Source organism: Coloeus monedula (assembly GCF_965178545.1).
Source record: "Coloeus monedula genome assembly, chromosome: 5".
In the NCBI taxonomy this organism is placed as follows: Eukaryota; Metazoa; Chordata; class Aves; order Passeriformes; family Corvidae; genus Coloeus; species Coloeus monedula.
Window position 1 is genome coordinate 14,639,202 of NC_138785.1, and position 26,344 is coordinate 14,665,545.

The following is a 26,344-nucleotide window of genomic DNA, read 5'->3' on the forward strand; positions in this document are numbered from 1 at the left end:
ATGGTTACCTGGTGTCACTAATGGTATTTTTCAGAGTAACTGTAAAGGCAGTTCCTCTCCCCTGGAAAAATATATCCAAACACAAATAAACAACAGTTTAAATAGTGTTAACAGATAGCTTTTATACCTCATCAGTTCTTAGCTTTTTTTTTACTTCATGTTCACTTATTTCTCATGTAGCAGATTGGTAATGAAATTTTATTATTGGCTTGGGGGGGTTGTTTCTCTTTTTCTCCATTATGCACATTTTTTTATACACTTTGCTATGGCATACACAGTTTTAGCCAGAATCATGCTTTTCTGGTTAACTTTGATAATTCTAGTGCAGAATTTTCAAATAGTTTTAACTTTCCAATAGGAAAAGTAATTATGACCAACTTAGATTGTGTTTAGTATAAGTAGTAGGATTTCTTCATTTGGGAAATACTCCAGGCAGGCAGTAGAGGAAAAAAATTGTAGAAGAATGATATTGTTGGTAGTTCACAGGCAAAGAAAGAATAAGTTCTTCAAGTTATATTTGCGGCAAGTTGAGTTAGAATGTGTTAAGAGCAAGGAAGGATCAAGTTGGATCATCAAGTAGCAGTTAGATTCCTCTTCCTAAATGTTGTCCACTTTCCCTTCCTCAGCAAAAAGCCCAAAATCAAACCAAACCACCTGCCCCCAAAAATGAGTAAGACAAAGATCCAGATGGAAACAAAAACTTCATGCATACACAAACTCAGTAACTGCAAATCTGTTAGAAGTATTTACTTATGAAGATATGATTCTGTGCCTGTGTAACAGGGAGAGCTGGATAACTGTGGAAAACGAGTTAAATTTCTGGTCTGTTGATCTTTTCTCTTAAGAGGTTTCTTCATGATTGGTCATGCAGATCACACAAATATTGAGGTTACTGGATGGCTGAAGAGACATTGTAATTTCATATTGGCAAGTGACACTTCCTTTAGTCATTCAGTGTCTCTAACTTTTTTTTTCCCCCTGTGTGTATTAAGACTTAGTCATTGAAAATGGTCTGGATATGAAATTTGCATCCATGTGTTTTTACAGATTTTGCTCTGAACATTCACCCATGTTTTTTTATGTAAAGACATCATGTCTTGGCAGGAAGCTTTTTGTGTGGAATACATGTTTGGACAGAAAGAAAACATGGAAAACTAAATCTGTTATCTGCATTCTTACACTTTCAGCTTCTTAAGATTGCTAGGTGATATATCAAGTTATACTGTTAATTGGAGGATAAAAATGGGTATTACTTACCCAGCTAATCTAAGTTAATAATGATCAGGAGTGGTATTATGAGATCTTTATTGGCCTGTGATCTCCCTCAGATCCAATATCTCAGAAGAAAAGGAAAAAGAATTGAATGAGTTGAGGAATGAAGGGATGGTCTAGAGAGACACTTTTGAAAAACAGACTGGCTTGTTTCAAGTAGTGAGTCCTGCTTTCTGAAGGAACAGAAAGAAGTACATGGTCATAATTTTTGCAGATGGTTTTAAGAGTGACTTCATTTAGACACTTCTTTTTTCTTGCAGGACTTGTTTTGCAGTACCTTAGTTTCCCTTTGGTTCAAGAAAAAGAAAAGTCAGTTAGCTTAGCTTTTTAAGTACCAGCGATGAGCTGCATGGGGAGGTCTGACCCCCATTTGTGGGGAGGTGTCTGTTCAACTTGGGGGTCACTAAATGAAAAGGTGACTTTTTACTTTGGGCACTCTTTGGTTTCACATTGCAGACTGAAACAGTTATTGGGATATTCAGTATCATTTTAGTCTGCTGATGTTTGTTGGGATTTTTAGAAATTTTATTTCTAACGCTGTGTTAGCTGGGCAAGACAGGAAATGTTTGATTCAAAATGAGATCCCTGGCAGCTGCCAAGAAGGCAGAATCCAAAGATGTGAGGACTTTGCAGGCAGTCTGCAGAACAAGCTCTCCCAGGAACACAGTAAATGATCTTGGATGATATTCAGAATATCTGTCTTCTCTCAGGATGGTCTCCATAGTTCAGTGGATTTCTCTGTTTCCATGCAGTTACTAGAACAAGGCATCATCTCATTTGCTGTCACATGCTGGTAAACTGTGCAGTAATGTTGGCATTTGTGGAAATTGTTGTCCTAATGTTCCTTTTCTAACATGCCTTGTTACTTCATTTAAGTTAGAAATTAGACCTGGAGAGAGCTGTCCAAATATATACCAGCCTTGCAAACTTGCAGAGTATGAAGAACTGGTTATAGGTGGGAGTTCAAGGAGCTGACTAAAAAGACTCTTCAGTGAGATGAGAACCAGAGTTCTGCAGCACTCTGCTGAGACATGAAGGCTGGCAAATTGTGGTGACATGACTAACACCACAATAGCTACAAAACATTTTATAGCTGTACATGGGCCTTGGAAACAGAATCTGGGAGCTTAAGATTCATGGTGTAGTGTGTGATAGAATAAGTAAATATTTATTATTAGGATTTATGTATATCATCAACTTTGACTTGTTCAGTTGCAATATTGAACATAATCTTTAGGTGATTCATAAACATTTAAATACATACTGATCTGTTCTTTTGGTGGACAGGCTACTTACAGCCTTAACTCTATCTCAGCTGGCCAAATTCTCTGTCGAAGAGACATGACCGACAGACCTTCTCAGAACGGTAACATTTAATTTACAGCAAGGAAACAATTTATTGAAATACATGCCCTTCAGGGCTTGGAGTTGAAGGTCACTGACCCGAAAAGAGTTCTTGTAGAACAGAAATAGCTACCTGGAAACCCAGAAATGGAAGCTCTGCTGCAAATCTGTTTCTTCTGATCCCTGGATATACCTGGACACCAGCTGTGCAGTGCACAGCCTGGGAACTGTGTGCTGAGCCCAGGGCAGTCCACTGGTGGGAAGTGTGTGCAGCCTGGCTGGCCAATTACCTGGAAGTCGGCTTCCTCTCTGCCAGCTGCCCTAATTTTCCTTTCTCTCAACACACACTGAGCAAGTGGCCCAGTGCTGTGTTTGAAGGTGAGGGCACTGTTGAGGTACATGTAGGCTAAAGCTGCTCTCCAGGAAGCACAGCTACATCTCCTTTACTCTGGGACAATTTCTCCATGTTGCAGAGGAGAAAAGCAGAGATTCACAGATGCAAGAATTAACTTGATGCAAGACAGCTCTTGCCTTTATGAAAATGTTACCTGGAGTACAGCACCATGCAAATGGTTGTGCTCCTGTCAAAGGCAGCTCACCAGGACAGCTGCTTTTGGGTAGTACCCTAGTGTCCACAAAATGTTGCCATGCCAAGATTCTCTGTGATCCTTGTTAAGGAAGGGCTGTTAGCACAGGCCAAAATGTTGCCCCTCTCCAGCACTGCAAGTGCTGGAGAAAAACTTGTCACAGGACTCGTGTGCTGGACTGGCTGACTGGTGGATCTCTGGAGGAACCTGCTTGGAACTTGTAGGGCTGGATGTGAGTCAAATACAAAAGACGCTGCTAGTCAGGAGATCTGTATGCTCGGGGAGGGCCTGTCCTCTGCCCAGCATTTTCTATAGTCTGTCTGCTTTCTGTTCTTTTCCTCCTGTTTTTCATGTGCTGCAGACTTAATGACTGGTTTTCTGGCGTCCAGGTAGATGCCTGGAGAAAAAGTTATGTCCACTGGTGAAAGGTTACCTTCCCTTTTGTAAAGTGTCAGGATAGGTAGGAGGCTGAAGGTTGCAGAGTGAAAAGAATCCATGCAGTTGGGAGGTTTGGGAAAGCAGGGCAGCAAGTCAGCTGACTTTGCATGTTAAATGTTGGAATTGAACTCTGGGATTAAGACTCGCTCTGCACGTGACAGTGGGGAAGAGAACCTCTCAAGGTCTCTCAGGCTGGGAGAAACCTTGGCAGGCCTGTAGTCCAACCTCCTGCTCACAGCTGGACCGGCTCTGAGATGGGACCAAGTTGTACTGGGCTTGATTCTGTCGTGTCTTGCAAATCTCCCAAGTCTGGAGACAGCACAGCTTCTCTGGGCCCTACTCTGGTGCCTCTGTCATCAGTGGGGGAATGAAGCTTCTCTTTATGCGCAATATGAACCTCTCTTGTATCAATTTATGTCTGTTGTCCCTTGTCCTCCCACCATGCAGTGCTGTGAAAAGCCTGGCTTCGTCTTTGGTTTGCCAATAGCCTGTGGCACCTTTTAATATAGGTCAGCCTTCAGTCCTTGTTAGGAAATTGTAACTTTGTGATTAATTAAAGTAAATAAAAATGAATATGAGCTTGGAAGTAATGGCAGGGATAACATAGTGGTATATTGATTACATTATGCAATATAACATCAGTGAGTATAGCTATATTGAGCAAGCTAGCATGTAGACACTAATTGAGAGTGGAAAAAAAAATCTTTATTTACTTTTGAGTGTAGTGTTTGCAACAACTTACACACTTCTCTTTGTAAAAGAAACAAATAGCCATGCCCCATCAGTGAGGGAATTGAACATAGTATTTAAAATTGTATTGCAAGCCTCCAAATACCAAGGTAGCTGGTTTGTTCTTAGGAATGCCAGAGCATCTGTCCTCCAGGCAGGTATTTGACTTCTGGATTTCAGAATTGTAGATACCAGTGGTTTAGATAATCAGGGTTTGTCTCTGTATCCAGAGGGTTTTATTCATCCTGTGGAAAGCTAAAGAGCTAGCAAGGCATTAGCTTCCTGAAATAAAGAAAGAACCCCTCTCTATTCTGGTCTTTGTTTCCCATTGATGAAGCAAAATGTTATGTGTGTTCATGTAGGTTTTATTCTTTCATAAATAAAAAAATAGCTTGTATAAAACATACTCCCACTATTTCAGTGTGTACTTGACTGATCTGATTAAGGGCCCTGTCCTCCGATATCTGATCAGCTTATAAAGTATTTCTGTGGTCACTAATCTGTATCTCAGAAGAGATGACCGCTGCAGAAATTTTGACTATCTTTATCTTCTTGGAGATGCACAGGGATAAGATGAGAGGCACTGGACACAAGCAGCACAAGGCCAGTTACAAGGAGGGTAGAAATTTGTACCATGAAGGTTAAAGGCACAGTTGGTTTCTCAAAGGGACAATGAGATTTCTACCCTCAGAGATGCTCAGAGCTCACCTGAGCAACTGATTTAAGCTGCCCCTGGCCTGAGCAGAGGTTGGGCCACACTGAGCTTCACAGCAGTCTTCCATCCTGTATCATTCTGTACTTATGTGCAAACAACGTCCAGTATTTCATTGACAGAAATCGTAGTGCTGTAGCAGTAAGACCCAGTTACTTAATTTGAAAACCTCTATGTAAAAAAGACGGTGCTTCTTATCAAGCAATATAATTAATGAAATTTTGTGTCACAGGTGACCTGCAAATCAGTTCAGCATGTCTATGTAGGGAGCATCTGGAGTTTAGCACTGAAACATTGTGATTTATTTCTACAAGAAGCACTTTTCTTTGCTGTTAAGAGCAGAAGACTGTTTATGGGTAACCAAATTAATGCATCCTTGGCAAAGATTTTTGTAAATTGTGGATTGGGTAGGGTAGGTGAGAGCATTCTGAAGACAACTTGAAATAAATTTTACTAATCTATTTAAATGTACATGGTTTTGATGGTTCATTTAGAGAGGGAATTAGCATTTATTTCCATTTGGAGCATCAGCTTATAGTAGTAGATATTATCAAAGCATGCAAATTTAATTAGGGAATAATTAAAAGGTGAAGTAACATGAAGCGTGTATGACAATTTTCTTATTCCTTTTTCAGACTAATTTTGGCTTTGACTTAACACAAATGCAGTTTATGGAGCGTTTCTTCTTTCCAGTGGCATAGAAATCAGGTGTTGCATTAAGTCTTCCTGACTTCCAAATGACTGCAGTTACACTGAAGCAAGTTTTGGGCTGTCCAACAGAGCTTGCCTGCAGTGAATGAGATTGGATTAATTTCCTTGACTTTCATTGTGTTGCTTTAAAAAAGCTTAAGTTGTTGGTGTTAAACTTTCCTTGTTTTTAAATTGTACCCAGTGCGAGATTGTTGAAGTTCTTGTTTTGCGTTCTGCCTCTCTGTAGAGGATGCTTCTGGAGGAGAGGTGAATGCAGCTGCAGTTCAAGCAGGTTGATGTCTCCTTGTATTATACCTGGTTGGCCATTCACATCTACATCATGAGGCTTTGCAGTATTGAGAAGAGCCTGGCTGAAGGGCAAGACTAGAATTTTTTAGGGTAAGGAGGAGCTGTTTGAAAGACACAGAGTGCATGGTGCCCAATAGATCTAGCAAGGGTTTCTGTTGTTTGTGTTTAGCTCTTGGACGACTTCAGTGAAGAGGAGCAATATTTAAGAGTTGTGTGTAGTAGGGTGGCTGTAGCAGTCTGTCATTAAGACTCCTTTTGTGAGGATTCTTCCCTTTGCTCTTGAGTGTGAAGGTGTTTTGAGGGTTGGCATGGAACATAGCATGGTGTTGCACAGAGTGGGGTATCTTCATTTTTTTTTCTCCCCAATTTATTTTTATCTGTCTAAACATGATTAGTTGTTGGGATTATATATTCCCCCTCCACCTCCAGAAAGTTGTATTTAAGCTGTGGTGGTGTTTCCTTCGTGCCTGCCACTATCATCTTTCTAGTGTTTCCAAGCTGTGTTACACTGAGTCTTAGGGACAGCAAGAACACCTTGTTACGGTGTTCAACCATGTTCTAAGTTGAAGATGGATGGAGTAATAGTTGGTGAAAATTTTTAAGCAGTCTGTGGTGACAAATGACTGTAGGCTTAGGTGTGTCATTTTTGCTGTTTTCTATTGTGAACCTCGGGGGCTGATCTCTGAGAAGGTGAAGTGCATACCTTACTGCCTTTCCTTCATCCTTCTTGAGCAGGAGGAGGTTAATGGAGATTTCTCTAGGAAGTATGTACTCATCCGGAAGTATGATGAGAATGCTGAGAGTTCGGTTTAGAAATAAAAAGCAAAAGAATCCAGGAATACTGGTGAGGAGAAGAAAGTGTCCAGGTGCTGGAGTTGTGAACTCTACTGGAAACAGATGTGGTACCTTTCTTTACTTCTTCCTGCATGCAGTTCTACAACTCTAGAGTTTGTTTTAGCAGAAGTAGTGAATAAGAAACAGTAATGGAGAAGAGTTTTTTGGAGGGAGCCAGAATCAGAAGGTTTTTACCTGTTTGAAGTTTTTGTTTGTTTGTTTTTTACAAATGGGGCTGACCCTTATGTTGGCTTTTAAGGTCTTGTCTTTGTCAGAGGGAAACATCTGGCTCTTTCATCCTGATCCTACTGTTAAAACAGCTGGAAGTACTTAGACAACATGTTGCTCACATTTGTATTCCTTCTCTCAGATCTTATGTACAGCAAAAATATTTTGTTGCAAAAGTTATTTCTCATCCGAGTAGGCAGTGTGGATTGAGATCCAGGCTCCTGCTGGCCTATGGTCCTGACCTCTCATCTCATCTGGCTAAAGACAGGCTTTGACATCACATCCCTTGCAGTGTGTCTGAAAGTGAACCAGGGAGGTAGAGAATGCATGCTAAGCGCACATCTCCGCTAGAAAAGGCAGAAAATGTGCTTGGATCACATAATGTTTATGATCTCTTTGGTTTGTTTCCAGCACAGGCAGGATTTTATCTCTTTTGAATGTGGAGTAAGTGCTAGCGCTCAGCTACTGTAATTCCTTTCAACAACAGTTTATATGTAATGTCTTCCTTGACTTCTCTTTGATGTAACATGCAAGTGAGTTTTTTAACTTGGCAAAACATGGAAGCAGGGAGGAAAATGGCTGGTTAGGTCTGAATAGGTTTCTGTTGAATACCTGTGGTGTATGTAGGCACAGAAGAAACCTTGTGCTCTTGTAGGGCTTTCATTTTTTAATATTCTGATGACACTAGTGTGGTATGCATGAAGTTGATAAACATAGTTTATCCACAGGGGAATACTTGGAAAATAAATAAGGGGAAAGGAGCTAAGATGGAAGTCTGCATAACGTTTGTATTTCTTTTTCAGAAATAAGATGTACATAAAAGCAAATTTTTATGGTGTTACTTGATCAGTTTTCTTCTTTGCAGGAACCAAGTGGTTTGTGATTGCTGAGATTTTGTTATTCAGCACTTTTTGTGTGATGTCTGGTGAGGGTAGCAGTCAAATTCTATTTGATTTTTTAAGCTCTAGAAAACAGTGAGTACTGAGATACTCAGGCAAAATAAAAAGACACCTAAAACACCTGGTTGAATACCTAGTGGGATGCAGGTCTGGAAATGTTTGTTACAGCAAGCAAATTATTTAAATGACAAGGACAAAGGATTAATGGCAGCTAAGAGAAGTTATTCAAGTCATAAATTGTATTGTTAGAACTTGATTTAAACTTTTTAGTTTCGGTTCTGAAGAAGTATGTTTGGATGAGAAACAGTTCAAGTTCAGTTGACACTGAAACAAAAACATGTTTTTACAAAAAAACCAACTTATAATGCAAGAGCGCGTTTCTTATAAAATACGTGTTGACTCAATGGACTTTGCATTTTAAAAAACCAAAAAGCTTTTATTCATGTGACGGAGAAAATATTTTTAATTATCTTATGTAATTATACAGATTACCTAAATAAACTCTTCAAGAAATGCCTGTAGATTGGGACTTGAGCGAAAAAGAAAATGTCTGTTAAAATTGATGGTAACTGCTGTGAAGTGCCACGTAGGTTTTTATTGGTCAGGCTCAAGCTGGCTGCCCTAATACTACATTTTGAGAAAATAGTTGCAAATGGCATGTTCCAACTCTTTGAGCCAAAGGAAAGCCCTTCAGTGCAGCAGGGAGCTTTATGGATGGGGGTGTTTATGGTGTCTGAAAATTGTTGTCTGAATGACACTTGGATTCTGGAAAATAATAGACGTGGCTGCTGCCAGGGTTCAGTGGTGGGTCATGAAAACGAGGTGACGCAGAGCTCAGCTGTGCCTGCGTCGGCTGAATCAGACACCGCCTGTGCGTGCAGCGTTCTGGGGAGGAGAAATCACCACCGTGTTTGTTTTGCACTGCAAGTGGAACCACCATAACTCCTTGTTGCATTTGTTACTTATGGTGTACTTTTTCATGAGGTAATTGCTACTTGAGGCACTTTTGAAGTGGTCAGGAGCAGACACTGGATACAGAATGGGCAGTTTGGTTCTTCGCTGTGCTGCTTTTCCATTGTGGCTTTGAGCAGCCTCTGCACAGTGTGTGATCTGCAAGTGAGAAAGCCATTAGCCAGAGAGCAAGGTGCTGCCTGTCTGGAGAGGTTCAGGGTGAACTTAGATTGGTTTCAGTGGACAGAGATGGGCAAGGAAGCCTGTAGGCAGCACAGCCACAGAGTACCATATTGCCTGCATGCCACCAGGAGATCCATTGTCCCTGTGGAAAGTCAGAAACCTAGTTCAGATGGAGAGGTCGTGAATGCCCTAAGAAATCATCCTGGAAAGCTAAATCTGAATCTTGTTCATAAAACATAGATCCTTTCCTCCAGGAAAGGTTTAGTTTAACATGCCAGTCAGTATATTTCTCCTTTACTCTGGAGACTTGATTAAGGAGAAAGGTGAGTAAGCTATGCCACCCCCTTGGTACTGACCTGAACAGGTTCTCCTTTCTCAGAACTTGGAGCAGGGTTTTTGTCAGAGTAGCTGCAATTTCTGCTTGAGGGCTTGTGTGCCTTCACTAGGCTGGGGGACGTGAAGAGACCGGAGTTGTTTGAGCTGTCTTAGGTGCTTCCAGAGTTTTGCTCTTTGTGACTAACCTATTTTGTTACTTAGTTTAGTTACATTTCTTTGGAGGATGATGTTTTAGGATATCCAAGGTTGAAAACATCTTCCTTTTTCTCGTTGCTGAAGTACAGATGGTGTGTGCTATTGGTTTTGCAGTCACTTTTGTTAACTGATGACCACAGGGAGAATTAAAGCTTGGGTGATACTGAAGATTGGTTGATGGAAGTAAAGTAGGAGTGCTTTATTTTTTTGGCACCACAGAAGGCGTTTAGTTCTTGTTAACTATGTTTAAACAGGACCTCCTGCTCCCCTCTGTTTATTGGTTCTGAGACTGCAAGTCAAAACAATTCCCTTTGTGCAGATGCTTTTGATAAAGTCTTTCTCAAGCTATTGTGACCCTGGCAAAATATGAAAGTATGATAAATGCAAGGGAATCAGGACTTAGAGATAAGGCATTCCAAATGTACTGTGGGAATATAGATAAACTATAAACTTTTGGTTCAGGATCAAGTAAATGACACATATGAAGGAGGGTTGCAAGCTGTCTTCAGGGTTGTACTTCCTCATGGCCTTTTTTTACAGTTTTAACTGGAAAAGATGCTGATATTTCCCTTTAATTTCTGCTGAAGGAAGCTTGTGGGTTTTGAGTACTTGTAGTGTAACTGGTCATTTGAGCTTTGAAAATATAGTAAGTGTTAATTAAATTTAGTGCAATCACGGTCTGATCTGATTTGGAGCCTGAGACCTCCATTGTCTGTATTTAAAGATAAAAATCTATCATTTTGAACCTGAGGGGTGGTTGGCTATATAATGAAGTTCTTAATAGAGTGAAATGCAGTTGAAGATAGCTGAAACTGTAGTTCCCTATTTGTTTTAAAGTTTGTCCAGTAACTGTTACTATGACAAAATGACCATTTGTTTATTGTCTTAGTTTAAATATTTACTTGCTTCTGTAGAGATAAAATCAAAGTGCTCCCCTTAATTCTTGTGTTTCTGAGTTCCATGGTCCAATTTCTACAGTTTTATGTGTTGTGCACACAGGTAGTATTTGGTTCTGGCTGGTGGCTCCTTATTTTTCCCTGTGAACAGATGAAAGTGGAAGGAGAAGGTTTCATGGTCATGGAGGATGGAATTAGGACAGAAATTCTCTTTTAGTTGTTAATGCTGAACTCTTGCACTTGCCAGCAAGTTATTTAAGTTTTTAGAGCATAGAACAACATTGTAGCAAAATGTCTTATTGTTTTAAGCTCTGCAACACCTCTGTGAGCAAGATTTTCACATTAATGCCATCTCCCTTACAGAGCCTTTCAAAGGAACCTGATGCTGTACTGCTTTTTTTACCCAGGTTAATTTCCCCCCACTGAAATATTTTCTGCTCCTTTTAATGTACAAAATAATAAAACAATGAATGATATAAATTGTATTATAAAGTTTTTCCAGTTGCTCTAGGTATGCCTGTACTGTGTAGTGCTGTGGAGTATAGGAACACCTGTACTAATATGCCAAATGGGGCTGACTGGGAATCAGAGGTAAAATAATCAGAGGTCTGCCATCTCATGGCTAATTAACCAAGGTGCAGCATTTCACCTAGTTATTTGCCAGGTCCTACAGTGGCCACTGCTGGGTTTACTGCCTCTACCACCTGCCTTGGGTTAGCTGGAGAACCTTGTTGTGATGGACTCATGGAGTCGTGCTGAAGTGAGCTCAGACTTGAGCACAAGCCTTGTTGGCTTGTGTGTGTGTCCGCTTGCAAATTCTAAGATGAATATTTTATAACTCTGAAAACAAGAGGCAGACAAACTGGGGGAGAGGCCAGGGAAAACTGAACGTTCAGTAGCTTCACAGTTGCTCAGCTGGGTTAGTGTCAGTGTAGCTTAGTTCTTATTCCCTGCTGTAATGATGAGAAATCACTTGGTTCCTCAGAGGGATGCTCTGCTGATCACGGGCTGTCAGTGCATTAATTACTGGGTTTGCACTTTGTATTAACTCTTTAGCAGTTCATGTGCTCTCAGTGAGTATAATTTAATCAGAGAAATACTGCTGTGTGTCAGTTTGCTACAGTTCCTTTTCCCAGAGCTATTTAAAAGATTTCTTAGTTTGTGAAAGTCCAGTTGTCATAGGAATGACTCTTCTTTCATTTCAGAACAGCAGAGCTCTGTGACTTTATTGTCACATTTATATTCTAACCTTTTTCTCTTTTACTCAGTGAGAGAGCAACTTTGGTGTTGAAGAGAAATCTCGGAAAGGAATGGGCCCTGTTCTCTTGAAGCTGTTTGCCTTGATCCCAGGAATGCTGTAGAGGTTAGTGACATGAATGCTGAAGAGCTTTTGTGGAAATTGCCTTTTGATTTGTAATTGGCACACTCTTCAATAAATTCTGTGTGAAGCAGTTCATTTGCCTGTCACAGAAAGCGAGTTAATTCAGGCACTGTCAGAACACAGTCAGCTTAAAATTGCTCTACCCAAACAAAATTTAGGATTCTGTTTATCTGTGTGGATGCTGTGGAAATACATTGCTGGGTGGTCACAGAAAGTTGTGTGGGTATGATGCATGTTTAGAGACAAGCTGTGTTAAACTTGGAGGTTTTAATCAATAGGTTAAAAAAAAAGGGTAAGAATGATCATAATGCATGAGACTGTAGTGCCTGATTCTTCTTTGAGTTTCTCAAGTCTCTCATTTTTGCTTTGAGAGAAGAATACTCCTGATCTTCAGTAGAATTGACAGGCTAGGAAGGGTCCATTCTGTATCCACACAGAGGTAATGTCATCTCTACTTCTGCCTCAAGTGACTTGTATTTCGGTGTTATATCCTAGTTTATTTGGGTTTGTACAAGCTGTATAGACTGCTTGCTGTGAATGTTTTTCCCCAGAGCCCTGTAGTTCTGTTACAAATATTATGGCCTGCAAGAGGCTTCCTTTTGCAACTAGAACGTTCAGTCTAGTTTACTTCCATGTTTTGTGGAAAGATTAACAAGGATTATGTAGATTTATCACCTAGTGGATTGCTTTTTAATTAATGATGTAAAAAAAGTTTGTATAACTATTAAATTCAGTAAGGCTTGGTTTTGCTGATGAAAAACAAATGTAGCAAGTAAAGTTTGATGAAGCAGTGAGAGGGGGAGAGGGAAGAAGTAGGCCTATTGAAGTGCTCCTAAAGCAAAGAGGTGACTTTCCATAGGAGCAGTTGAGTTAAACTCTATTAAATCTGTCTGGTTTACTGTAAAGGATTCTAATCTTTGTTAGCTTACTTCATTAGCATAGGTGTGTGTGGTGTGGTTACTGAGGAGTAATGTCCAAGCTTTGCTAGGACACCCTTTAGCATACATGCCCTTTTGGAGCAAAAAGAAAAACAACCTAATAGAAGAAAGGCTGCAGCATGTCACAGACACAGAAAGTGAAGAGGTGACCCAGTGGGAAAAGACTTCATAGTACAGGGAAATGTTAGTTGGCATCGCTCTTTGAGGCATGGAGATCTCAAAAACTGCAAGTGCTGCCACTTGTTATCAAGAGCTTTAGTCACTGATGTATTCTCATCATCTTTATCTTGATTCATATAAAACTGAGAAGTGTAAAGTGTTCAAGGGGAGTTATCACTTCTAATTTAATAAAAGCATAGGGAAGACAAAAACCCCAAAGCACATCCTTCCATGTGAAATCCTGCACTCTAACATCAATGCTTTCATTCTAGCTCTGTGCTGCTGCTTTTGTTTCCAATGTTTTATTCATTAACAAAAACCACAAACTTGTCCTCAAGGGGGTCTGACAGAAATATACCTTTTTTACCTTAATAGAAAATATCTAGCTCCCTTCAGCCTAGTGTGTTAAGATGTTTTTGAGACATACATATATATATATATATATACATACATACACACACACACACACTACTTTATGGAGAATAAAAGAAGATGAAAGGTTTACCTCCTCTCATGTTAGTCTCCCTCTTGACACTTAGTAAAAGCAGTTCGTTTCAAGCAGCCTGTTGAATGCAGTGTATTTTGTGAATCTTTGAAGACTGTCTTGTAAGAATCATGATCTGCTATTCAGATACTTATGTAGAAAATAGTTCCTTGGCACTTCATGCATCCTGTTCTTCCAGTTCTGAGGACATGCAAGAACTGGCAGAGCTTAACAGCTTGGTTTTAGGGTTGTGGTTATATTCCTTTCAGACCCGAGCCTGCTATATTTGATTTGGTTGAGCTCTCCATGGGGCCATGTTGAGTTTCTCTCCAGCTGTGGCATGACTTACCTGCAGCTACATGGATAATAGTAAAAATTGTGATGCAGTTTATGAGCACATAGGAGATAATGAGATAAGGGAAGACAGCCAACCAACATGAATTTGCCAGGGAGAAAATTGTGTCAAACTGATTAGTTTGCTTCCTTGACAGATGAATTAGATTAGTGCATAAGGGAGGCAAGGGATAGAAGTGATACAAATAGAAATGTATAAGGTTTTGAAGGATGATGTTCTTTTGAGTGTAATATGTGTGGTATTTTGGTTTTTTTAAATGGGATCTTCCTTTAAATTACTATATTGCAGGAGCAAAATTTATTAAAAATGGTTCTGTGGAGCACTTAATAGGGATTCAGGATCACTTGGAAAGGCATTTGAAGTAGGCTTCTATACTAGCTTGTCATGGCTGGATTTGTCAATGACACCCATGATTTAGATTTTAGCACATGGAGTAGAGTTTACTTACGAGATGTGCAGGTGATGTCAGTTTGGGAGCAGACAGAATGGGCAGCTGAGTGTGTTGATATGAAGCTGTTTGTCACTGGGGTAAGCTAAGTGTGTGTGTTGGCTTGACCTGACTCACCCTGTGTTTATTTGTTATACCACAGGAGCTCTGTCAGTGTACATAACCTAATTATGCTGAGTTTACTGGGTTGGATGGCCTCATCCAATGCTCACAGCACAGCTTGTGGTACTTTTCTGTCCTTTAGAAAACTGCAGCATTGAAACCTAGAACTTAAGAGGAAGCATTTGTTTATTTGTAGCACTTTCTTTATTCTGCCACAGGGAGAAAATGTGTGAGTTGGGAGGAGTGACCATATTTTTTAAGAGCTTTTATAGAATAAGATATAAAATACAGAAATAGTTGTTGTCTTAAGATGGTGTTGGGAGAAGTCTGACATACTGCTTTGTTTTAAATTCCCTGTGATAGAAAGGGGTATTTGTTTGCCATGCTTTTGCACACTCAGTGCTCTTCTCATAGTTGTCAGGTTATCATGAAAGATTCATTTTGTGGCTCCCTTAGAGCTAAACACCAATTTTTCACACTGGGTCAGTAATTTTTTGCTAGCAATAGATGAATGCCTGAAACTCCCTTTGACATGTTCCCATCTGTTGGGATGTTCTTACGGATGTGAAGCATAGTGAGGCAAAAAAAAGTCTCTATTTAGGTTATCATTGTGGGGATGCTGCTCTCTGTTTCTGCGATCCCTGCTGCTGTTTTCCTGACTTGTTGGGGTATGGCTTTCTCCTTGGTATCCTAGGAAATGTTTTTCTAGCAAAACTACAAATTAAGAAGGTGCACCTTAGCAGCCGAGAGTGGTGCACCAGTGCTGTAATTGGAATAACAAGAATGCTGTGAAAGTTTCATGCCCGATCTTCCATCCCAGGGAGGGGGGGGATATTGGAAGAGCCACTGCTGATAAGTGATAGCCTGTGAAAGGCAAGCCTTTGGCAGTCCCTTGGAAAGAGTTTTAAGTCCCATGAATTGAAACAAACTGGAGGCACAGTAAACCTAGTTTTAGAGCTTTCCCTTGTTTGATTTTTATTTCAAGAAGCTGCCTGGGAGAAATCTCAAAGGCACATTCCTGTAGATGCAGGAATAACTGCTCAAAGTGCTGGGAGATGAAACTGATGTGCAGCAATTTTTATAAGTGAGGAAATAGTAGTGCAGACAGGGGCTACCACCTGCCTGTGTTGCAGTGAGAGTATATTAAAAGTACTGTTTACTCTTCTTCTTTAGTGTTGCTAAAAGGTCACCTTAGGAGAAGACAGAGAAGTAAAATCAAATTAAAAAAAGAAATGAATGATAAAATTGTGAAGGAATATATGGATGTATAAGAGAAGAAGCCTTTGCTGTGATAGTATTGTTGCAATTAAATCCTAGTATTGAGCATTTATTTACCTAATTCTTTCATGTGCCTTTGTTTGTCAACATATTGCAGGGTTTCACTCTGTTTATTGCATTGTGTTTGTCTTAAAAATAAACAAGAGTAATTATCCTCATTCTGTGCACTGCTTACTGTCAAAGCTTAAAAGGGACACAAAACCAGAGAAAAGGAGTAGCACTGAAAAAAACCTTGTTTTCTCTCCTTGGGGAGCAAGTCCTGTCCCCAGGTTCTTTGCATCCAGAAACAGCCAAACACAGCGCAGGTTATCTAGATGAGCCTATACACTTTCACAGATGCACTGCAGAAGCCAGGACTTGCATTAAATAACTACCCAGTGATTTCTGTAGCTGTAAATGACATTACAGTGCATTTGATAGACAATTACTGTCTTCTTTTTGTTGTTTTCTTCTTGATGTTTTTTCCTCCAGTAAGGAAGTCCATTTTCCTTAATGTGAGTATTGTGTGTATGTGTAGGTGAATCCAAGGGAAAAAAGTGAATAAACTCCATGTCAGTAGTTGTGCTTTTACTATGTGGTTGTTCAAGCTCTTTTCAGGGATAAATTTAGTTAAAAAGCAGTGTCCACTGTGGTCATTTGAGCATCATTCTGGGAGAATTCTTTTTAGAGAACTGCAGCTTCAATCCTAATTTGTTTTCTGTACTCTTGGTTTTTACTAGGAAAAGAGGCAAGTATAGTGGTGAGACATAACATGCAAGTTTGGATAACATAAAGGATTTCTTTGGAAAATACTACCACTTCTGAATAGTTGTTATTATTGAAACAAAACACCTGGCAGTTCTAGACTGTATGGTGTTGTGCATGAAAGTAGCATTGCAAGCTAGAATAGTAAGCAGTGTTAAAAAAAACACAACAAAACAACAAACCCCGAAAAGCAAAAAAGTTAAGGAAGAAAATCCACATTGCATCTGATCTAGGTTCTAGTAAGGAGTGTCTCTTGTCCTTTATTTTTTTCGGGAGAATAACTAGTTCTATTGTAACCAGAATTGAAACATACATACTTTCCTGTGAGATAAGAGAAGCAGGAAAATGTCATCTTGCAAATTAATTTGTAAGCCATGATACATCATTCTCCTTTGCAGTGACTGTGCTGCCGACCAGATGTCTTTTTGCTCGAGCACACACTTTTTCATCTTGATCTGGCACTAGTGTGATTTTGATTTATTCTTTGTGAAGCAGCTGTATCAGTTACTGCGGCCTGTGGATTGCAAGGAGGGATCCCTTCCCTTGGTGTCCCAGCCCACCGGGAGGGAGCAGCTGCTCCTCGCTCACAGCCACACCCACCTGGGCGCTGGTACAGTCGGGGCTGTCGGCGCAAAGCTCGGGAGAGCCGCCTGACTGCCACAGGGATGTTTACTAACCAAGGGCTAGCAGTGCCTTGGAGGCACAGGAGCTTGTCTCCTATCTAGTATCTTACAAGGGGAGGACTTGGAAACTAAGATGCTTGCACTGAGCTTCAAGAATTCAAGGTGGGATGAGACCTAAATGAATCCCAGCTACTCTTACTTTTTTTGCGTGACACTTCCCCCCCTAGACTAACATTTAATTCCACGACTAGTGCATGTGATATTGTACCTCTTGTCGTCAGACTTGCTGTTATAGGAAAAACTGTACCAAAGCTGAGATTGAGCAGAGATTTAGTCAAAATCTAGTAATATTTTTGAATAATGTGAATAATGTACCTGTGCATAATTTCCTGTGTTTAGGATGTTGGCTCTAGAGAAATAAATCAAAAGTAGGTAGTTTACATTTATCATTCCGGCTAAGGAAGAAAATAATTGATTTTAGTTTGTCCCATGGGTAGTTTTCAAAATACAGCTAATATGAGCCTTGAGTGCAGTGGTTGTGCTGTGAATCAACCTTGTTACCGAGTTATGTTACACATGTTCTAAGAAATCTAACAAAGTTGGAGAAAATAGCATTAAGGTAGTATTTTCTCTGTCTCTTGAGTGCTATAGGCTTCATTTTTTCCCTTTGAATAAGAGAAACTCACTTTTGGGGGCATTTCCAGCTGTCCTATTTAATCTTGTAGTACACTGCAAACTGGTGTCGAGAAATCATTTATTCACTGTGAAATATAGCTTTTATTTTGGTACTATTGCCAAGCAGGGCTAGAACATGAGTAATGAAGAGACAAACAAAAATAGTTTTGAAAGTAGTTACAGTAAATAGTAAATATACCAACCCCTTCATTGGCAATCAAAAATAAGCAAAAAAAATATGGATTTTCTAAAATGTTGCCTCTTCGCCCCTTTATGAAAGACACCAACTTTAATATACAAGAGTATCTACACCCACTTCGGTCATTTAATAAGTGTGCCATTGAAGAAAATTTTCACTGGAGAACTGCAAGAATGCATTCACTTGAGTAATTAATATTGCTTTAAAAGTCTGCAGTTCTAGTCTGCTTTGTAGGTTTGTGTTTTTTCTTGTTAAGTGTTTTTTTTATGGGGAGTGTTTTGTCTTTTCTTTCCCCTCTTTTATTTTTTCCTTTTAAATCCTTTATCTGACACATTCACTGCTGGGGATGGAAACCTTGCAGCTCTGATGGGCTACTTCTAAACCCAAACAGCTCTGTCCTGCCTTGGATCTGTCCCAGGTTTTCTCTGCAGGATAGACTCTACCCAGTGTTCTGGGAGCAGCAGTCTTTTGTGTTACCGGGGAGCTAGAGCTGTTTTCTGTAAGGAAAGATTCACAATCTGCTATTTTGTCTTTACTCTTTGCTCCATCTGAGGCTCCTGGGAGGTGTTTCCATGTGCAGTCTGGTGGAGCTGTATCCAAAACCAGGCTGGGAGCCCAAGATGTAATCTAGCTCTGCCTGCAATTCTCAGGTGTTTGAAGCCTGAAGATGAGACTGAGAGGGGTTGAGTTGCTTTTATCTGAAATTTGTTACTGTCATCCCCAGAGGATCTTCTGCCACCCAACAGAGAGGGGTTAGGGGAAGGAGAAGCAGAAGAGAGGGAAGGTGGGGAGAAAAGACAGTACTTTTCTCCCATTGTTACAATACTTGCTTAGTTACACAAAACATAGGAATCTTTACTGATTTTCCCAGGGGTGTTGCCTCTTAAGAGGAGCAACTGCGGGAAGTGGGGTTGCTTAGCCTTGGGAAAAAGAGGCTTGGGGAGGACCTTATTGCTCTCTGCAACTACCTGAAAGGAGGTGCTAGTGAGGTACAGGTCAGTCTCTTGTCCCAGGTAAGAAGTAACAGGATGAGAGGAAATCACAGAATTGCTGGCCTTGAAAGGCACCTCTGGAGATCATCCGAGCCAACCCCCCTGCCAAGGCAGGGTGGCCAAGAGCAAGTGGCACAGGAACATGTCCAGGTGGGGTTGGAATGTCTCCAGAGAGGAGAGTCCACAACCTCCCTGGGCAGCCTGTTCCAGGGCTCTGCCACCCTCAGTGTAAAGTTCTTCCTCTTGTTGAGGTGGAACTTCTTGTGTTTTAGCTTATGGCCATTGCTCCTCATCCTGTCACTGAGCACCGCCAAAGAGAGTCTGGCACCATCCTCTGGGCACCCACGTTTGTGATATTTGTGTGCATAAATGAGATCCCCTTCAGTCTTCTCTTCTCCAGACGGAACAGGCCCAGGTTTTGCAGACCCTCCTCATAAGAGAGGTGATCCAGACCCCTCGTCATTTTTGTGTCCCTCCACTGGACCCTCTCCAGTAGCTTCTTGTCTTTCTTGTCCTAAGGAGCGCAGAACTGAACACAGCACTCTGGATGTGGCCTCACTAGGGCCGAGTAGAGGGGCAGGATCACCTCCCCCAAGCTGCTGGATGCACCCCAGGATCCCATTGGTCCCAGCCATCAAATGGCCTCAAGTTGTGTCAGGGAAGGTTTCGATTGGCTATTAGGAAAAAGTTCTTCACAGGAGGGATTATCAAGCAGTGGAAGAGGCTGCCCAGAGAGGAGGCTGCTCCAGTCACCGTCCCTGGAGGTATTTAAAAGATGTGTAGATTGGGAACATGGTTCAGTGGAGGACTTGGTAGTGCTGGGTTAGAGGTTGGACTTGATGATCTTAAGGGTCTTTTCAAGCCTCAGTGGTCCTTTGGTTCTGTGCCTGTATGATGTGCTGAACTTGATTCTGGTGGAGCTCAGTGGATGTCTTTGGACCATCCTAGTTTCAGGCAGTAGAGACATGTATGCAAGAATTTCTGCTGCTTTTCCACTCATCTCTGGACTGAATTGCTAATTATAAGGTCTTGGGCTGTTTTACTTTGTTTTGCACTTAGGAATACTATGAACATGCAGGTTAAAACATCGGGATTATTCACCCTTATTTACTTTCTGTTGCTTTGGGAATAAACAAGCATTTGTGCCAAGGGTTTAATGCTGATTTAAATGCAGATATGCTGCTGTTTTTGTTGCAATCTTTCTGCCTCAGAAAGAGGCAGAGAGAGGAATTTTGTTACATCAGAGAGATGGTGGCAGAGAGAGGAATTTTGTTACATCAGACAAACTGTGCTGGTAGGATAATTTTGTTGTTTTTCTTATCTGTGTTGTTAGAAACAAGGGCGGCTCTATGGAGACAAGTTTCACAGGTAATGGGCTTCTACTTACTGTCCCTTCATATGCAAATTTCCTAAAGGCAGAAGAAATGTTTTCTTTTGGGTGCATAAATGGCTGGTTTACATGGCTGGAGGAAGTTCAGGCTTTAGATTGCTGTTGGGAAGAAAACCCACTACCACCAGCACCACAAATGGGGGCCTGCTTTGCGTAATACTGTGTTCCCGTTAAAAAAATACGGTGTCTTTTTTAACTAAATATGATCGCTATTGTCATTACCAAGCATGTCCTGTTTGGGGCTCCTTTGCTTCCTGCATGGCCTTACTATGAGGATGTACAGGCTCTCTCCTGTTCCAGTTTCTCTGGTTTCCTTCCCCATCTTCTCCACCACACCCTCCCACTCTCCATTACTTGGAAAGGTGAGTAGACCAAAGCACTCTTCCCCATTCATGGTGGTGGCTCATTGTTTCATTATTGATTCGGATGCAATAACTTTCCTCGGAAGGCTTTTTTGCTTTGCTTGTTTACTTCGAATGCAAGAGCCACTCTCCAGAACAGTGTTTTTATTCCTATGTATTTGTTGATGTCTGCATGCCAACCAAGCACATGCTTGTCTCTTCAGATCCCAGAATATTTTGCCTTTTTGTTTGTTTTTCTGTGTGTGTGTCCCCCCCTCCTCCCCCTCCCCCTCCTCCTTCCCTCCCGGTCCTCTCGCCCCTTTTCTGTTTTTCAGGGGCTTCCTAGCAGAATTTTCTCTCCTGAATTGCATGTTTTAGTCATTGCCATGCAGTTCAGGTCGTCAAGCAAAATTTCAGTTCTGCTCTATTCCCTATATGCTGTAACTAGTATTCTGCTTGTCCAGTTAATGCAAATCAGTTTATTTAGGCCTTTTGAAAACAAAACAAAAACTAAACAAGAAAACCAGCATTCAAAGATGCTCAAGATATTTTACCACGGAACACATCAATAATTCAATTAGAATTTGCTCTCCAAGAATATTGAGGAAGCAAATAGTCTGCTCTGTTTTGGTTTGGGTTTTTTAACCAGTTGTTACCTATCTTCATGGTATTCTGCATATTTTTCCTGATGCTGCATAGGTTGGTTGGTTTATAAGCTTCCGGTAAGATGTTCTGACTGATTCCTCTATTTCAGATGATTTTGCTGAGGTGCAAATGTTTCTGAGATGTTTCAACTCTTCCAGCATATGTTCAAAACCAGAATGATGTTTCAGTGCTTACTTTTCCTCCATGTGTTTTTCAGTGTTTATAGCAGTATTGAGGTTTGCAGGATAATAGGAGTTTGCTTATCTGCTGTCTTGCCAACCAGCAGGTGTGAGTGGGGATCATTCCCACCTCAAATGTTCAGTTACAAAGTTCCAGATTAACACTAATCTGACAAATTTTAGGTTCCAAAAGTAATCTGCTGTGTTTATAACGTATTCATACTGGTTACACTGAAGAACAGAATTTCTGTTCCCTCAGTCCAAAACCTGTTAACTTACAAGGCATCATTTTTCTATAAATAAGTGTTCCAAAAATATGTGTTGGTGGAGAAATGTCTCTATTTTTGTCGTGTTTTGTGTCTGCTTCAGCCAAGTTGGACTTTGCTTCTGCCTGTTGGGATTTTTGTGTTACACATATTTTTGTCTCTTCAGTTAACATATTTCTCTGGTAAAAAAGGTCCTTTGCATTCCTTGAGTTGAGGAGGAATTGTATGTCCAGACTTTGTGGCAGTCAGAGCTGGATTGGTGGCTTTGAGACCACTCTGGAACAGGTCAGAGGAGTGGAAAAAATGCCTTAGTGGTATGATTGCACAAGCTTGGGCCAAATGGTTTTTTGGAGCCTGGACGTCTATGAATGAACCACCTGAAGGTGCTAATGCAGGTGTCTCCTTTCTAGCATAATACCTGTATAGAGCCCAGTACTTTGATCTTCACTGTAACCAATGATTAGGGGTAATGAATATGGCAAGATTGATTTATTTTCTGGAATGGCTATTCCTCATCTTGTAAAGCAGAAAGGTTTCTTTTACACATAAAGTGTTTTGTTTGGTCCTCAGCCCTGAAATGGCAATATATTTCTGCCTTCTACAAATTATTGGAGACCTTTTTCTGGTATAAATGTTGCCTTTTTTCTCCAACCTAAGCAGGTACCATGGAGCAAGAACAGTTTGAGGTACGGAATTTCCAGCTTCTTTGATGGCTAGCAAACCCAAACTTGTTTTTGGAGATGAGATCTGTATTTATATGCAGATGGGGTGGTTTAAGACTTTGCATTGAAATTCAGAGGTGAAGGTGTATAGAGCCCAGCAGTCAAATACAGATTTCAGGTAGCCTTAGGGTTGGATGGTATTTCTTGATCTTTTTTTGCGAAGAGATGTCACAGATACCTCAAAGATGAGGTTTTCTGCTCCTCCTAATTGGATGTTGATGCAATATTTGCTACATGCCATTTGGCTTCTGAAAAGTCAGAATTACTCATTCAGTTCCCCAATCTTTTTCAAAAGCTGCTTTTAAACAAGTGGTGGATGTACCTATTCAAATGCTTACAACAGCAGGTTTACCTTTTGGTTCTCAGGATTGTGTGTGATAGTTCAAGACAAAATAAGAATTCATCTTTTCATTTTAGTTGAAAAAGACATGGAGTAAAGTGTAGAGAGGCAGACACCTTACATGAATGTGTGTGGCCAGTCTAAATAGCCTGTATTTGAGCTTTTTTGGCATTTGCAATTCCTTAGCTTGGTTATTAGTTTATTACTGAGCTGAGAAAATGGAAGTCCTTAAATCTTGTTAAAGGCTTCCTTAAAGAAAAACAGTACTGAGAATTGGGTTCATGGTGGTGACACATCATAATGAGTGCTAAATAAAGATGTAGGAAGTGAAATGATCATCATCTAGCCAAAAATCACATTCTAGATGCAGTGTGGACAGTTTTGTTCCTCGTAGGAAAAGGAGGCACACATTTGCTTCCTTGTGCACTGTCTCATCTTTACTCTCTGTAAAAGTAACTTGTAGCTCCTTTCTGTTTCATCAAGGTGTGAGTTTTGTACACCATCCCCAGATGTCTGTGAGCAATGATTGCAGTCACATCCTTTGCCTCCATGTGTGCATGGGTAGTCCGTCATGCCAGGTATCCTGTGTTCTGTGCTATTGTTCCAAACAATGATGTTGAAGCAGGCTCTCCAGTCCCAAGGGTAGTCTGGATGGTGGGACTGCACTTGAGGTATTGAAGTTGTCTGTGCTTTTCTTGCGCGGAAATAGAAACGAAGAAAAGTGATGCAACTTGAGCCGTGGTTTGGAGAAGTACTACACACTATTTTCAGCTGGGGTAGGATTTAATACTTTGGTTTACTTTATTTTTTGGAGGTGGCAGAAAAAGTGTTCGTAGCCTGGGAATATTTTGGTATAATACTGCAAGTAATTTTGGGAAATGTGGTTAATAATTAAAGCATTAGAAAATGCAGTGACAGAGTTATTTTCTAGATAACAAGTTCTACATAGTAAGTCAGGAGAAGAATAGCTATTTGCAGAAGTCAAAAGCAGTACTTTATTTTCTTATTTGAACGAAATGAAGTGCAAAAGGTTGATATAACTAAAGGTCATTTTCATTTAAGTTATTATTAAGTAAGAATATGTGCATTATTAGGCTTTAGCAAGACAACTCTCCTCCATCCCTGCGTCATAGGTCAAAAGTATCACTGTTACTTAATTGTTGTCCTTTTACACAGAACATAAAACATTAACCTTCAGGAGGGTACAAACCACAGGAAATCTACTCTATCAGCACTTGCTATTATGTGTCATTATCATGAATAATTTGTGGGAAATGGAAGAAGACTGATAGTCCATGTTTTATATCTTTATCTTTCTCAATAAGCAGTTACTAAAGTTCTTCATATTTGTTGAAGCATTAGGAATTTGTGTTTGCAGAGATTTCAAGGCATTAAGGACAGATTGAGTGTAAGAATAGCATTTCTAATATTGCAAATAATGAGGAATTGTATCTTTAATTGTCATCTGACTGGAGTTCAGAGAACAGGAAAAACATGTCCTGAATCAGGATAGCAAAGCTTTTTTTTTCTTCTTCTTCTTAGAAGGTGTTAAAGCAAAAAATAGCTGCATTGAATTCTCAGGTTTGGATCCTACCCTGTGAACTGAGACATCTCTGTAAGCAGCTCTTCAACCTGTAGAAAGAGACCTGTATTAGGTAGGCCTCTGCACTCTCCTAAAAAAGTCAAGATTAAGTTTTTAGGTGGTAACATAAGGTTCCTCGAGATAAGTTTTGAATTGTTTCAGCGCAAAGGAGAAAAAAACCCAACCATACACACAAAAGTCATGTCCTTGAAATAATAGTTTGACCTTGCAAATACCTTGCCTGCACACCTTCCTTAGCTTCCTTAATGATACTTAGCAGTACAAAGGCGGGGTGGGAGTTGATGGTGTTTTCTTGTTGGGGGGATTTCTCAACGAAATAGTTCCTGTCTCAGCCAGATTACTGGCTGTTTAACAAGAGGAAATCATGGTATGGGAATAGGCACTGTTATTACTGGGGCAGAACATGGAATTTGCTTCAGGCCCTGTCTTACAGGGACCGGGCAACATTCCCCAAAGGCGTGTGTGCCAGTTGAATCTGTCAGGGAGAGCTCATGCCATCCTTTTCAGCCACACAGCTTGCTTGTGCATCATTTTCTTTGTGTGTGAGTAGTTGTTTTGTGTTTGGTGGCAGGACTGGTGGGGGGGAAGGGAATGGGAGGAAGTAGTTTCTCGCTTCCCCTCCTGCTGATGTTTTTGTCTACAAAGAGAATTTTTTATTCCTGCTCAGTTCTAAGCACAAATGGATGTGTATCTAGCCAGTAACAGCTCTTTATTGTTTCCTTTGAAGGCCGGACAATGCCCTTTTGAATAGTGCATATTGGTGATCATCTTCAGAATTTTAGTATTAACTACATGGGTAGGGCATCTGAAATGCAGGAAAGATATAACAGACCTAGTAGGGAGGGAACTGGCAGGTATGGAATTTACTGATCCTAATGGACTTCTGTGATTCATTATAGCAAGAAGACTTAAATTTCATTTTCCTGAGGTAGTTGGGGTGAAGGTGTGTATTGGTGTCCCATTATAATCTGCAAAGAAAGAAGTTGATTCCTGTTTCACTGCTAAGCTGCTGATGTAATACCAGTATAGTGCCTGGAGAAACACTTGTGACTGTAATTACTAAGCAGATAATTACCTAGCTGCTTATTTAAATAACATCCTTTTGGAACTAGATGCACAGCTCGGACCTGTAATAGCTATTGTGAAAATGAGTGTGTCTCATGCAGCTTCTGTCTGTCTAGTTTTTTTCTTCACAAATGTTTTGATAGCTCCAGTAGTATTACCCATACATTATCATACCATGTTAATGATTATGTGTGTGTGTGTTTTGTTTTTCTTGCAGTGTCTGTCTTTGAGCTTTGTAAGTTGTTGGTATTTTCTCTTACGTAATTTATGATAATTTTTCCGACATCTTCCACTAACAGTAAAAACCACTTGAAAATGTTTTGAAGGATAGAAGTTACCTCTTACACTAACTCCTGTGAAACTTCTGGGGAATCTCATAGGTTCATCTTGTGGGATTCCCATATAAATTTAACAGAAAATTGAAGAACTTCGGTGAATGGCTTTATATCAGCGCTGCTCAAATGGGTCAGCCTGGCCTATGCTCACAGGGAAATGGGCAGCCATTTGACAGCCTGTGGAAAAAAACAAAGGACTGTTTTTAAAGTGAGGATGCTTATACTGTGCTTTCACTGCTTGCTTCATTTCTCCTCACATGGAGATTCTTCTGCTTCTACCACTAAGAGAAAACCATAATGTTTGTTACAAGAGCAGTGGTTTTATTGTGCACGTTTGTAATCCACTCATCAAGTGTCTTGTTTTAGTTTTGGTCCATACAGAGCATGATGCTCTGCAACTGCCATTAATTCACGTTTTTAGCTCTAGTAGCAGAAGGTGGGTACAATAGGTTGAACTGCTTCAACCCTCCTGGTAAA

General features: G+C 40.4%; 1 protein-coding gene across 8 annotated transcripts in view; it reads left to right on the forward strand.

Annotated features, from left to right (window-relative positions):
- Nucleotides 1–26,344, forward strand: part of WDFY3 (WD repeat and FYVE domain containing 3) — a 156,264-nt gene that overhangs the window by 21,860 nt on the left and 108,060 nt on the right. For 7 of the 8 annotated variants that reach the window (XR_014226431.1, XM_082282308.1, XM_082282307.1 and 4 more), the window contains exon 2: nucleotides 11,872–11,966. The exons of the other annotated variant lie outside the window; for it this stretch is intronic. The gene's annotated coding sequence lies outside the window, so the exon portion shown is untranslated. The remainder of the gene's footprint in view (nucleotides 1–11,871; nucleotides 11,967–26,344) is intronic. 8 annotated transcript variants of the gene reach the window in all.